The sequence below is a fragment of the Saccoglossus kowalevskii genome, chromosome 16 (assembly GCF_978046115.1).
Source record: "Saccoglossus kowalevskii chromosome 16, keSacKowa6.1, whole genome shotgun sequence".
In the NCBI taxonomy this organism is placed as follows: Eukaryota; Metazoa; Hemichordata; class Enteropneusta; family Harrimaniidae; genus Saccoglossus; species Saccoglossus kowalevskii.
Window position 1 is genome coordinate 35,101,158 of NC_140656.1, and position 15,808 is coordinate 35,116,965.

At 34.6% G+C, this 15,808-nt stretch overlaps 1 protein-coding gene across 3 annotated transcripts in view; it reads right to left on the reverse strand.

Moving 5' to 3' along the window:
- The window catches only part of LOC100374654 (cell cycle checkpoint control protein RAD9A-like), a 58,544-nt gene that overhangs the window by 24,884 nt on the left and 17,852 nt on the right, over nt 1-15,808 (reverse strand). The window lies entirely within an intron of this gene.

Below are 15,808 nucleotides of genomic sequence, written 5' to 3' on the forward strand. Positions count from 1 at the left end.
CGACTGTATGTTAATGCAATATATTGTCCTCCACCCAGGACTTAAAATGTCAACCCTTGAACAAATGGACTCATCCTTTTGGAATGTGTACAGCAAGTCAGTAGATTATTTACTAACAGGTGAATCGTAATGTACCAAATCCACATCCCGTACAGACAACTAACTTTTATTGACTTAAGGATGGAATTTATAAGATCAAAGGTTCCTTCACTGAGTGAAAGTCACATTTCAGATCCATTATGAAAACATGGAAGTGAAATGTCATCAGACTTTCAGGAGCTAATCAGACGGCCTTACAGTTTGATGTCAATTTCAGTTTAAAATACTCTGGGAGAGTGTTCTATGCCCACTTCCGGATTTCGATCGCTTTTTTTTCGCTCGCTTTGTTAAAGTTTGGACAATTTCCGTTTTTTTTTCGACCGCGCAAATCTGGAAGTATCCGCTCGCACGTTGCTCGCTCAATTGTCTGACAGCGCAACCGCCCGCTTTTAAAGTTCATTACCTATTGTTTCATGTACAAGTGTATCATTTTTGTTTTTATGATGTTAAAAGAAGAATAAATACAATCAGAAATTTATAGAACAAACGTTGAAAAAATACTGTAGAGTACGGTATTCGTCGAGTAACCGTGTGTAGAATGACGGTTGCCTTGTACGCATGGTTTGGGTTTAACGCAGGTCAAGTTGTAGTTATGTAAATCCATGTCACCTATAACAATATTGAAGAATATCTGCAGGAATAGAAAGACTGTGAAAAAAAATGACCAATCGATTGTTATAGAATGACCGTATTGTACAATTTGTCAAACAAATACAATAATTGCAAATGCAATGTCGGCCAGCGCCCAACTTACTTGTTCGAAGTTATCGACGCCGACATCAATGGACATCACGTTTTTTAACTAGGCGGCTGGCAAACAGACTAACACGTTACATAAACTTGTTGAATTACAATTATGGTTTTTATTTTTGTGCCCAATGTCTCGTTATAAAATAAAAGATTCAAATTTTGCAGGGTATTCAGTTTTCTGGGCGAAATACTTCCATGAACGTAGTTCACTTACAGCCAAAACAAAGTCTGCTTGGACATTAAGTTGTGAGACATGACAAAACAAATGCTGCCAGTGATAGATTTTGTGAATAAAAGAACAAAATAAACGTAATCTAAAGTGCCAACCACACGCGTTGGAAATAAATAGAACCGGTTGCTAAGAGGAATCGCGCCTGCATCTCGACGACATCTCCGGTCATGAGCAGGGTTTGCCACGTCTTGGAAAAATTGAAAGATAAAATTGAATCATTGTCGGGGAATCATTGACAATGTTTGCATGAAAAATCCTACGCGAAAGTTCGTTTTTTTTTTTTTTTGCGTATCTTTAGGAGTACTCAGTTACAAACACTATGGTACCTGAATCCCGATTAATTCATAAATATGAATCGGTAAGGATCAATTTCCTGCAATCCTTCGAGATAGCCTAAGCTGCCTTGAGTGGAGATTAAATTTGCCTCTGAAAATCTTTCTAATGATGACCTGGAATATTGCCATGATTGAGTGCCACAATGTCTGTTTTAAGATTTATTCGGTATAATAATACAAATGTTCACCCCAACAGAGGTGGACATACAGTTTTAGTGAACCAGAGAGCTCATTGTCAACCGAGGCGACTTTCCGTTCCCAATAAATAAACATAGTTGAACTCTGGTGACCTTGCCCTTTGTTATATAATATAATTCCCTTTATCATAGTTTGTTTCAATATAAATATGCATTGTCATAATTAATTTTGAATACAAACAAGTTTTGGGGTTGAACCAACAGTGGGGAATCAGTCTACCGAATGTCCTTAAAAGATGTAAATATCTTACAAAAACATTGGTGCCTTATTTGTTTAATTATTTTAAGGAACATAATTTCCAGCTTTATTGAAAGTAATTGAGATATTTTAGAATAAAAACAAATGTCTCATTGCAAAAAAAAAGTGCTGCATTTAGATGTGAATAGATTCATAAAACATGCAAGATAACAGAAAAATTTAGCTGGCTTTAGTTCAAGTATTTTGTACAGGTGTCTGTCAAAAATGAATGATTCACTGAGACAAATATGAACTGCCTCATTGTGTGACTACTGTATTATATGAAAAGTAAAAAAAAACACCCTTTATGAATAGCTATCATGTTGCAAGCTCTGCTTTGTATGCAAATCAACTTAAATAGTTGGTGTCCAGTGGAGGGAGAAGTCAACAGTACTGTTGCCTCCTGAGAAACTACATCTTCAAACACTGCAATCTCTGAAGTGCGTTTTTAAACTAGTATTATAAAAACTCTATCATTCTGTTCTAATAGCTGAAACATATTCCTGTGAGTTTTCATTTGTCGAATGAACTGTTTGTCAAATACAGAATACATATATTTTAGAATAATTTTCTTTTTAAAATGTGGATGAAATGTTTTGCTTTTAATGTATTTTTTATGTATTGTTATTGATTTGATAACTTTTGACTAAACAGATTTTCTATTAGCTTCAGATCTTGATCAAAGTTTGGCACCCAGTTCATAGCAGTGCTTATATTGATTTTCTGACATCTTGTTTTCTGTAAAGATTTTATTGGTAGGTTTGCAAATGTGTATCAGACTGTGCAATCTCTCCATGAGTTGGTTTTGAAACCCAGTATGGGATTCTGAGATACATTACCAAGGATATTATTACAAGATAAATCATTTGCTTCATTGAACACATACAACAATGCATATTCCCACTGAGATCAGTGACCTTTGATGTGTATCACCAGTGATCAGTCAAGTAGAAACAGTCAAAATATTTTATCAGATTTTCTCAATTTTTGCACGATATTTTCATACAGGACATCTGTTGTTCAAACTCAGGGAAGACTTTATACTGATGAATAAGGTGACCAAGTTTGATAAAGTTTGGAATAGAATTAGTAAAGTTATTATGCGCACAATAACAATTATTAACGACGACGACAACGCCGGACAAAATTTTTCCCTTAATATACCTTTCCCATCCATCTTTGATGGTACGGGCAAGGTAATAATAAAAAAAAAGACTTCTCGTTACTGACATTATGAAATTCTTTCGTCTTTTCTGGGGGGAAAACCCTGAAAAAAAAAGCTGATTTTGACAAGATAATTTTGAAAAATTCTTAACGAAATGTATTCCATATGTACCCATAAATTATTTTCATAATTACTGATTACACACGAATATTACAGAAAAAAATAATTTGCTATATTATCTATATTTGTGCCTTTTATTTGTCTTGAATCGTGACTGAAAGGAGCTAGATGAAATTACAAACTATGTAGTGTGTTCGACAACCCATGTATGAACAATAACTTTAATAAATATGATTTTACTTGGTAAAAATACTGTATTATTCGACATAAAAACAAAAGAATTTCACAATGTCGAAAACGGAATGTCTTTATTACCATAGTGCTGTTGGTAATAGTTGAAAATGAAACATCCATGTGAACCTGCTCATATGACTGCGTCATTGCTAAGTTTCCTTGGTGGACCACAAGCTCTGTTCCTTGTTTGCACGTTATCATGTTCACACAATGGGCCATTCCAGTTTATATCTGCACCCCCCTGTTGATGAGCTTGTGTGTTTAGTTCATACAGGGTATAATTTCCATGGGTGTACAAGTCATACAAAGTTGTATTTCCAAATCACCATTCACCATACAGTAATGGAAATCCAAAACTATAGTTCCTACTTATGGTGTTGATGAGTTCCTTTGTGCCACCCATACAGAGTAGGATTTCCAAATATAACTCTCATCATATGCTAATTTACCAATTTCAAAATTTTATATTTGATAATGGAAATCCAAACTAGTCCTGATTCACGGTGTTGATGAGCTCATTCGTGCCACCATACAGAGCAGGATTTCCAAATATAACTCTCGTCATATGATGCCAATTTTCCAAGTTCAAACTCCAACTGCGGTAAAGGGGAGGGACATCATATTAGTCACAGAATTAGCATTTTAAAACAAGCGGCCTGTCAGCTGAGATAGCTCTGCTGTAAGCAATACACATTTCAATTGAAGAACTGAAGATACATGCATCATTAGAAAATGAACAATATGTATAGTATCAAAGCAATCGGACAAATCTGAGAGAGGTCTACCCAAGGTACATATACACAAAGTATCAAAGCATTCAGGCTTGTAGTTTTCAAGAAGAAGTCGAAAAAGTAAAACATTGACACGGACGACGACGGCCAATCACTAAACATGAATGCATTGCTTAGTAGCAAATAATCATGGTACGCACTCCGATCATGAATTTCACAAGTGAATACCTTACTTATTAAGTGTTGCAATTGTTGATTATTACTCAGTAGTAATTGCGATACGATTTCCACAATGTTATTCAAAGCACATGAGTGACCTGAATGGATGGTGCCAATGTGTTCAAATTACCATAGCTCATTTAAATATGTTAATGACAGTTCAGCGACTTCATGGTGAATGCAACACGTTAGAGATTTACTGATGTAGTGCCATCTTTTGGCTTTGATTTCGATGGGGAAACTGCATGATTTTTTATTTAAAACAAATTTTTTTTTTTAATTTAAAATAATAAATAAATATACGATCCAAAATAAGAAAGTACCGGTACGTTTATTTGAAACTTGGGTAGTGGCCGCAGATGCCCGTTTGATTTCCTTTCCGATTTCGATAGTCCTGTAGACAATTTTTAGCTCTATTGTCATCAAAGATGACTTAGCAGAGCTCATGGTATGACTGATCATCCGCATCCAACTTTACTGTTCATCTTCTTTTCCAGAACCGCTTGACCAAAAGCTTTCATATTTGCACCAAAGGTACTTGGGCTGATTCTTAATCAAAGTAAAATTTGTGTCAAAATGACATTGTAGTGAATTTGTTTGTAAAATTCATCTTTTCGACTTCTTCTCCAAAAAGTCAGACATGTACAAAAAATGTAGACACATGTACAAAGTTCTCTCAAAGTTGTTCATTTGGTGAAGCTACATTGTATCTCTATTTTTTAATAAATCTGACAGAAGACTACTTCAAGTATATTTGCTGCAAATATGAAAGCAATTGGACTTGTAGGTTTGGACTAGATGTCAAAAATAACATTTTTTCCCAAAAATATTCACTAAAAATCCAGATTTGCATATTTTGACAAAATCTAACAGAGACCACCCCAAGTATCTTTGCTGTGAATATGAAAGAATTTATTAAATATTTCTTTTGAATACATTCATTAAAGGTTGTTTTGATTGATAAAACATCCTCTCAAACAAAAAACTTTTTTCAACAAAATTTAATGTGCGAAAATATTACGATTAATATATGTTTGACTCCCAGTCATATTGAAATTAAAGTTTGAGTCGTAACTGATGTTTAATTTTGCCTATCTGCGAGGATTATTTTTAAACATGAGGACAGCATGATTACAAAGGTTCCAGCAGTCATTGTTTATTAGGTTCAACAATCACAAATTTATGGAATATTTTGAATGGCAACCCTGTATATTGTATTTGTGTAATGCTATGTGATCAGGGGCGGATACAGGATTATTTTATGGGGGGGGGGGGGTTCCAAACATTAAAATCGCCAGACTATAAAGTTAATAGTCCGGGAGCCAATTCTCAAAAAGGGCCTAGAAAATGAGTTCGTTTACCCCGTCTACTGGCAAAGGTTTGACTATTTTATCTGATAGTACTACCCTTGGGGAGTATCACCTGGGTGGCAGTAAAACTTTTAGGGTGGGCATAAGGTAGCAGCAGGGTATATTATAAGGGGGGCTATATTCACAAATATACGTTTTCATAAGTTTTCTGCAGATTCTTTAAAGTCTAAATATAGCACACTTATATAGTTAAACTTGAATTTTTTTTCAAAATAAACTTTTATAACAACAACTTCAAAATCAAATAAAAAGATAAAACTACCGGATATCAAAATGCATAAAATTTGCATACTAATTAGTTATTCATAAAACATAAGACATGGAATTCTCTTGTTCTTGACATATAATATGTATTTAAAATCTCAAATCAACTTGAAACATGAACTATGGTATCAACAAATAAGAACACCAAAGAGGATAAAATTACAGTACGTGAAAACGCATATAATTTGCATATTAATTAAAGGAAACTTAATTACCTCTTTCACGTATATATATTTAAACATACAATATCAACTTGAAACTTGTTTAGTTATACTATGATAAGTACAAATACAAAATCATATATAAGGATAACATAAAGGTAATAAATATGCATAGAATTTGTATACTAATTATACTAATTAGTGGAATCCTAAATCTAAAGAAAACATTTGCTTTTTCTTAGACGCAATTTTGCAATTATAGCATGCAAATAATATGTGTATTTTCTAAAATAAAATGTTTACAATGTGTTTACATGGGATGATTTGGAAAATCGGAGAATAACAATATATTTAAGCAAAAAACTATTTTCTATTTGACATTAAAATACCATGTAAAATCTTATGTGAATTCTTAATTACTTCGCTAACCTTTTTAGATACTCTATAATTTGCAGAATATTTGCATATTTATACTGAGTCTCAAATATAATGCAAAATGCAAATGACAACAGCTATTCTTACAATAACAAATCTGTGCACATTTAAATAAAATAATGCAGGTAGTTTTCCAGCAAAATGGTAATGACAATCAGTTTACTTTTAGTTAGTTTTCAAATGTAAAATGCTGTACTTATATAATTTGGAAACAATTACTCAATATCATCATTATCAATATAAACCGGTACATTGGAACAATTTCCATCACATTTGCATGCTGCAGTGCATGGCAATGTAACATGTCTACAACTACACCTTCCTGTACAACCTTTAACACAATTACAAACTACAAGTTCTACAATAGTCTCTGGTGCTGGCTGTTGACACATCAGCTTTGCTACTAATCTACCCTCATCATCAACAAACCAGCCACTACCAATAGGTGAAGGTATTTGAAGTGTGAGACTCGTAGCAAATGTGGCACTGGTAATTAACACGTTTAATGTGTTGTATGGCTGCATCATCTGTTGGGGGAAGTTTTGTGCTATCTAGATTCTTCTTTGTGAATAATTTGTATCTTAGCTGATTTAAATTTGAAGATTTCTCACCATAAAATAACCCAATCAACAGTTTGGCTGCATCTAAACACTCATCATCAATATGACATGGATGTGACCCAATACCATTTAAATTGTGTAACAAATTGACATTGGCTTTCAGGGCATTCAGCGCTTTTTTCTTTTCTATTCCTGCTATGCTACTTGTGGAGTCGCAACCGGATAATGCATGCAGCACTGGCAGTAGATCACATAATCTGGGACCAAGATTAGCTACGGCACTATGAATAGGGATAAACCGCCTCTGCCTACCAACACCTGCAGTATTAACAGTACTTGTTCGAGTGGCCTGTGAATTATTTACAACTGATTTGTTTCAGGCTTGTTGGCGAAACAAGACTTGTTAAAATAAACAACTTTGGTCCTATAGCTACCGGGCTGGTATAGCGCGAACAAGCATGTGGGGAAAGCTGGCGCAAAATACTTGTAGTTGCAAACGCTGAGAACTTCAAAACACCGGACGCGGTATGCCTTTGGTGTGAGGTCGTTTGAGACGGCGTAGTTGGACTATTCCATTGCTTTTATGGGTATACAAAACATTGCTTTAACACTGAGAATGGATATTAAAAAGCAACACTAATTGGCAGTTTGTTGATATTTGATGTTGTCATTTACTTTGTATTAGTAATATCATTAAGGTCTATGGTAATATTAGTTTGCGAGTGTCAGGTACTCAGTTTCCCGTTTAATGGCATGTCCCATTGCCAGTCAATTTTTCCTTGGAATATCTTACTTTTAGTTTCACCTCTATACCATCGCGATGTACCCTCCGATATCATGTTTTGCAACAACGACATTTTGAATGCATAACAAAATACAGTTAATTCGAAAATTTTATAATAAGGCTAGCTGACGTCGGCCGCTGCTCTTGCTGGGACGTAACCAAACCAGCCTGGGACGGAAGTGTTGCACAATGCCTTGGCGATTCCATTATATTTTAGATGTCTTCCTTAAAAATAAACGAGTTTATTATTTTCATAAAATGTTCAAAATAAAATTAATTTATTAAAATGTGGAGTATATGCATACATGAAATAATAAAGTGTACGATAACAATGAATAAAACATTGTTTGATAAACTCGGCGAATAGAGGAATGTATATTTATCGCAACAAAAAATAGTATTCTACGACTTCCAGGATATCGAATATAAAAACTTTTCAACAATGCAAACAGAATATTGCTGAAATATAATAATCATCATCAAATCTATGTCAAAAGGTCAAGTTGCGTGAATACAATTTTAACGAAGGACGCGCTCCCTGGACGTGCTGGTAAGGGAAGTGACTCCTGAAAACTGAATGTTATTTGCGAACTATCACTGGGAGAACGCAACATCAGTGCATTGGGCAAATGAATCAACAGCCATCTCTGCATGTTTTCGGTGTGATTATGGCAGAGATTGTTTACTTATTTATTTTTTACGATGCAGGCAGCTATTTTGCACCTCTTTGCGATTTTTCCCAGATTTTCGGTGTTGGCAAATACGTTGACAATTCCGAAAAGTTCGACTGCCGATACTTATTTATACGGACGCAACTTAGAATAAAGAATAAACCAATGTGTTGGGGCAAATAAGTCATGTGTATACTCTTGATTCATTCCTTTCAAAGAGTCTGACTTGTACCTTTCAGTTTTTCTCAACTTTTATTGGCACCCATGAACTGGAATAGTTCACATTCAAATTTAAAACTCAACTCAACATCTAGCTATTACACCGAACATTACAACACTTGTATACATTTTATTATAATATTTTATATCTTCATATGTTATTGGCATTAAATGCGTCCATGTTTAAGTTTGCGTAATTGTTACGAATGCAACGCATTGTCAAGTCAGTAATATATCAATATTCACAGACCCATTACGTTGAGTTTGCGTAATTATTATGAAAGCAATTAGAATGTTGAACTATTCAGAGCCGGTACAATATTGTAAACAAATTTGCCTAAATAGAAAAGCAGCGCACTAAGTAAACGATTTTGAAATATTCAAAGCCAGTACAGAGTTGCGTAATTACAGGGTCGTGAGATATAATAACAATTTCACTAGATCGACGCGCGGAGCACGAAAGAAAAAGGTTGCTAAGGTAACGCGCCAGTTCAGCGCGTGACTTGGAGGTCAAACTTCGGTCAACACACACTTGATGTTCATTTGCGCTCCAAAATGATGTCGCAGCATATTTTGTAATCCATGATACACCCCGTTTCGACTTTGGCTTGCTTTTCCTTCTTAGTGCATGTTCTTGTTCACGTAAAATGCGATCTCTCACCAATGTATAAAAACACTTTGAATTTATACTTTGCGTGATTTATGGTCTACGCGAAACATTAATCTTTGTAAACATTTTCTTAGACTATGCATGATGTATATTCACATAATCATGCGATCATATTTTATATTATGTTGATTTCTATGTCTTTCTGGATCCTTTGTGCTTTCATTTCATTTTCACGCACATTTCCTTTGTTCTAACTTGTATTTTATTGCCACACGCAAGTCTGGTTTGCGCGAAGATTATGATTAGAATGCCACGCGAAAGTCAGATTTGCGCGTACGTGCTGAGTGGCATATATAAAACTGCGCCTCACCTTTTGCACGCGCAACTAACATACATGACGACTGTGGTCAACTGGCATCATGGAATCTATGCATACATTTGCATAAAATGTGATCACCATTCGTTTGATTTCCTACTCTCCCCTAAAGCTGAATAAATAAAACATGGTATGTAAAAAGTGTTATTTTGGCCAGTGAGCACACAAGAAAATTCTTATTATATGTGCAGTGGTAAAATATTCTAAATATTTGAGCAACCTGTCTTACAACATGCAGTGGTTTTGCTAAGGTAGGGAAACATAAGTAACAATTTGGAGGAAACACGTAAAATATTCATATCCTATTCTTACATCTATTTCGGGAGGGGGGGGGGCAGGTGAAATGGCTGGAGAACTGCGATAACATTTACCTGCTTACTGCCCTTAAAAAACACTGGTCTGGTGCATATACCGTACTAGTATTGAAGTTATGAAATTGTTTACTTACTAATAGTCTTTGTGATGTTATAATGATTTCAGAGTGTCTACAATGTCAATAGAATGTTTAAAAGTCTTACTATGAAGACTATAACATTATATGACATTAGTAACATCACAAATGAAGCAATATAACCATGATATTAATATTATATGCACAGACTATTTCATATACCACTCTTAAACCAAAAGGCAGTGTATATTATTACCCATGCCTGTCACAAATTAAGTGTGTTAACTAGTTACAAATATTTCATCAAATACAATGTAGTATCATTTATGTGTTTTATAATAATTAAACACAGTTACGGTAACCATGGAGTATTTGATGTGTGGCTACCCTGTGGCTCCTGCAGGAGATAGTTTGCAATTTATTTCATGATACATGTAACAAATTGGTGGATTAAAAAATATATCTGTCAGACAGATTCAATCATCTTTTCCTTCATCTTTTTCCTAAGTTTAAACTTAAAAACAGAATCCCATTTGATATAGTGGCAGCTAAACTTGAGTTCAAAGATATAGCTTAAATACTGCCATAGCTTGCTTTTTTGCCATACAATGTTGGAAATCTAACCTCATCAACTGCCATGTAAAGATAATTATTAGACTCATTCTGTTGAGTGGCCATCCTTATCTAATTTCAGTAATAAATATTTCATACTGGCCAAATTGTGTTACCATATGCAATCAGAATTCCAAGTTCTTTTTTAGTCATACAGTGTTGGAAATCCAACCTCATCAACCGGTATGTGGCGAGATAAACTAGGCCACATTTAATTTAGTAGCCATAACTGCCTGGATTTCCAGGAAAATTTTTTCCATACACGTCTGGATTTCCAGATTCTGTTTCTCCATATACAGTTGGAATTCCGGGGTATTTTCCCCATCATACAGTGCTGGAAATCCGACCTCATCAACAGGGGGGGGGGGGGGGGGGGTGTGTGTGTGTGCAGATATAAACTGGAATGGCCCAATCACAGACATTATTTGTAAGGGTGCCATTTGCAATGGCATATTTTCTTGATGTTCTAGCGAGTACTCTGCGGGGTATATGGCTTGTTCTCACATTAGCATAATTTTCCTCGAGTTCACTCACCGCTTTCCCACATGCATTTCTCGTTCGTTGCTGCTAACTTTTTTTGCACTCTAATATGTTGTTGTTTTTGTTTTTCTAAACATCAAGTTTATTTTGGATTGAAATTCAACGAGATCGTTTGAATTTTGAATTTGATGACGGTTCGAATTTATCCACTTTTACAGTAATCAATATTGTGTTCGAGTTGAGTTACTAGTAATTACATGCCTGATTTACATTTTTCTTGCGGTGTTTTTCGTCAATGTATTAAATATAATTATAAGTTTTTGAGTCTGATGAGGCTGTGTCACAACACGTTTTATTTATTTCCAATGCGCGTGGTCAGCGCAACTGATTGCATTTATTTTGTAATTTTATTTTCCAAATGTATCACTGGCTCTGTTTTGTTTTATGTTTTCCTCTCTCATTTTTCGTCCGGCTGCTGCCAATCCAATAATTCGTCGTCGCATGTACTCAGACAAGCGATTAATCGTCACAGTCATTATACTAGTAGTTTAAGTCCAATTGATCTGTAACAAGACATGAAATGTCACAGTCCCCGTTATTTGATTATAAAGTAGTACAAGGAACATCTGCAAACAGGTGAATGAATATGTACTCTATGTGGGTACAACTCATCATAAAGTGATTTCCCATAATCTAGTTTTGTACTGACAACTAAAAACTTCCACTGACCCATGTTCAGAATCTCAGAGTACACAAGTGCAACAAAACTATTTGTCATACATGTATACTTGCTCAAGAAACTGCATTCATAAATCTGAGTGAACCTTGATGTACATGACTTCTTTGTTAATCAGGTCTTAGTATATTACCAGGACCTGGGTTTGTTTCAACATCACCACTGGGCATCAGAATCATTCTCATGTTGTCAAATACAATTTTTTATTAATACAGTAAGGTTTATTATTTAAAATGTATTCATTGTACATAGAACAACATCTGTTAATTTAAACAATTGTAAAAGCTATGTTTTCAGAGCAAGTACATGTAATAATTAAGGAAGCCAGTAAAGGTTGGTCTGCTCATAACCTTCAATGGAGAAGTAACAATAATTGTTTGAAGTCTTTTTAGTGCAGTGATATTATTGCATTTCATCATTATTAATGAGTATAAAATACTGTAAACCATTTAATTTTCACTTCTAAATATATTCAGGATTCTATGAAATTTCAATAAAGTCCCTGACACTCCATGTTGTAGGAACCCAGAAAAAATTGCCTTGCAAAATTGAAACAGTTCACAGCACCACTGTAAAAAAAAAAAAGTTTAAAATGAGTATTGTTAAAGATATACACATGTGGGTTCATAAGACATACCGGTATGTACCAATCTGAGCGGTTCTAGAGATTAGTATCACAAGATTTTACTCTCCGTGATTCAATATCAGCCCTATGTATAACGCTGTGTTGATCAGGCGAACTAATTGACAATGGCCCTACAGGTATCGCTATGCAATCACAGTAGTTTTGTATTCTTCTTGCATTTCGACCATAGAAAAATATTTGTTTTTGAGAGTGGCCGAATTATTAGAAGAAAAACAGAAACTATTTTTTTTTAGTATAAATTCTAGTAACTGAAATGCAGGATTGGTAAAGAACAAGACAATAAGCAAGATTGATAAACCTTCAGCGAGCACTCCTGAAATTTCAGATCATTGGTACCATGTTTTTGGATACATTCAATAAAATTGGGTTATTTATTTGATGTAACGAAACATGCATTCACAGCAGACGGAAATTCGTTTGAGATCTTACTGGATTTTTGTATTCAGTTTTCCATTTCAACCACCATCATCACTTAGTAAGCTGAGATCATGCATAAATGCACAGTGTAGTGCCACCAGAAAACCAATTGCTTGAGAATATTTTGCACCATTACACCATTTCAAATATTATATTAATTCACAGACAACAAAATAAAGATTTTCAATAACATATAAGTTTTCCCACAGTTTATGATTGTATGGCAATTACATGGCTTCACCAGTTTTACTCTGGAAGAAGTTGGAAACAGATAACAGGAAGGGGCTACATGGCTACATCTTTTTTTTTTGAATTTGAATCAAGCATGATTTTTAAATTGTTTTTTTTTACAAATGTCTATTTCAGGGCAACAGAAACAAAAACAATAAATGTGTAGGTAGGCATTTTAACAATTGCACTATTAATATTGAATGAAAACGTCATTACCGATATAAATCATAATTCTGTTCAAATTAAAAATAAGATCACATTTAATTTAGTCAGTTTTCATAATTAAATACATAATAACATGTACTTATAAATTTGAATAAGGTTCAACTGCTTTTTCATTTAGTGCCAGTTTATACACCATAAAACTTCTGGTTTAGGTGTCACACTCAAAGAGTGAAAGGCCTTTGGTTTGGCATCGCAAAATGTTGGAATTGAATCCCCCCAAAAATTCAGTAAAGTTTACGAAAAGTAAAGTATTTTCTAAAAGAAGTTTCGAATAAATACAAACACAAATACATTGCTTAGTTGTTAGTACCGGTAGCAAATGATCACGGTAGCACAATCTGGTCATTCTGTGTTTCGCAAGTGAATAACTTACTTGTTTTCGAAGTATTGCAATTGTTTATTATTATTCAGTAATGATTATAATACGCACAAAAAAATAATTCGTTGAATTTTTATGAATTGGAAGTAATATTCAACTTAGTTTCATCGTAAACGAATGATTTCGGTCGAATGTAAATGCGATGTGATGCGATATCCGCCATGTTATTTCAGTACACGTGGTCATTTAAATATGTTAATGACGGCTCAGTGACCTCGTGGTGAACGCAACAGGGGATTCACCGATGTTTAGCAAGATCTTTATGCTTTGATTTTGTGCGGGGAAAACGGCATGATTTTTTTTAAATCGAAAAATTAGTTGTTTTCAAAAAAATAAACTGAGCATTCAAAGAATAATTTAACATTGTTCACAGAAATAACAGCCCATTGTCGAAACGAAGCTTACCCATTCACGCTATTCACAATAAACATGATACTCTTGAATAGGTGTCAATGACTATGGTAAAATATAAATTAGACTCTTTTAGGCATCAGGAGTGAATGAAATATCCAAAACATTAACGGTCCGTTCACAGACTGTGGTCCGTTGCAGACTGCTCGACCGACCGTCCATACACGTGTTGTCACTGTACATCCGCCATGTTGAATCGCACAAGATCGCCAAAATCTTCATTGCAACTAACAGTTCAATGCTCACAACATAAAAAATACGAATATAATCATAGGCAACCTGCTATTATATAATGAATAAATTGATCGACACAGGGAAATCCCCCCCCCCCCCCCCCCCCCCGAGTTGTGAATATTTCGGAAATCGCTACACAAGCAAAAGACCGGAAAACGATTTACCAGTACTTGAAAACTATGTCCTCGTGAATTAATCGTTCGTGTACAATAATTTGACAGGGTATACAATTCACAAACTAGTTTCGTAGATTAGAGACAATTGTTTGCTTTTTTTGGTTTTTCACAAGAATATAAAGCTGGCAATCATCATAATATTCACGTCCGTACGTCACGAAATGTACACCAATCGTACCCCAATAAACTGGAAAACTTACCTTTGCAAACACGTCTCTTATGCCGCCTTCTTGAAATCAAATAAAGTTACTAGTTCTTCTAGTAACGAGTGAATGAGACCACTGAGCCAAACAGAATACATGTATAAACAGTACTATAATAAATTGCACGCAATGGAGAAATCACGTGCCGTAATAACAGCAGCCTTACTCACAGATCTAATCTACTGTAAAATATTTTATTTCAGCTGGAATTATCATTCGCTGAAAAGACTTTTTCTGGGTGTTTTGTATTGAATTTATTTTCATTGATTTTTGACAAGTTGACTGTAAAATATAAGAAAAGGGTATATTCGCTGGATTTTATTTTAACTGAAACATTCCTTCAGCGAAAATAGCAAAAAAATGTTGCAAGCAAAAATAAAGTATTTTACAGTAATTAATTTATTCTGAGCATGCGCAGACGTTTTGTCAATGTTGCCGGGAGAGGCAATTTTTGATAAAATCGTGAAAAAGACCCACTTGGGATTTTCAGATCTGGAAAAAAAATTACGTGCATACTCGGAGGGGACATGTTCATCAACCTGCCAAGTTTCACTGATATCTGCTGTAGAATTTCTGAGAAAATGTTGGAGACGGAATTATGGACATAACCTGAATTAGTAGTCCCCTTTTCAGGCTGCGCCTGAACGGGGACTAAAAATTCAGCTATGCGATGATTATACATGTATGTGCAGTTTTGTTTTGCGCACCCAGACACGAGCAAAAGTTAACCTATAAATTTTCTGAACTACAGCATTCGTATTACTTATGCAAATTGAGTAAGGGTCATAGTGTGAGTTGCGTTCACAAATAACAAAGTGTCAAATTATTTTGAGCGCCGTTCGGAATAAATTTAGTCAAAATCACACAAAGGAACGCACACACAACACACAAATACTA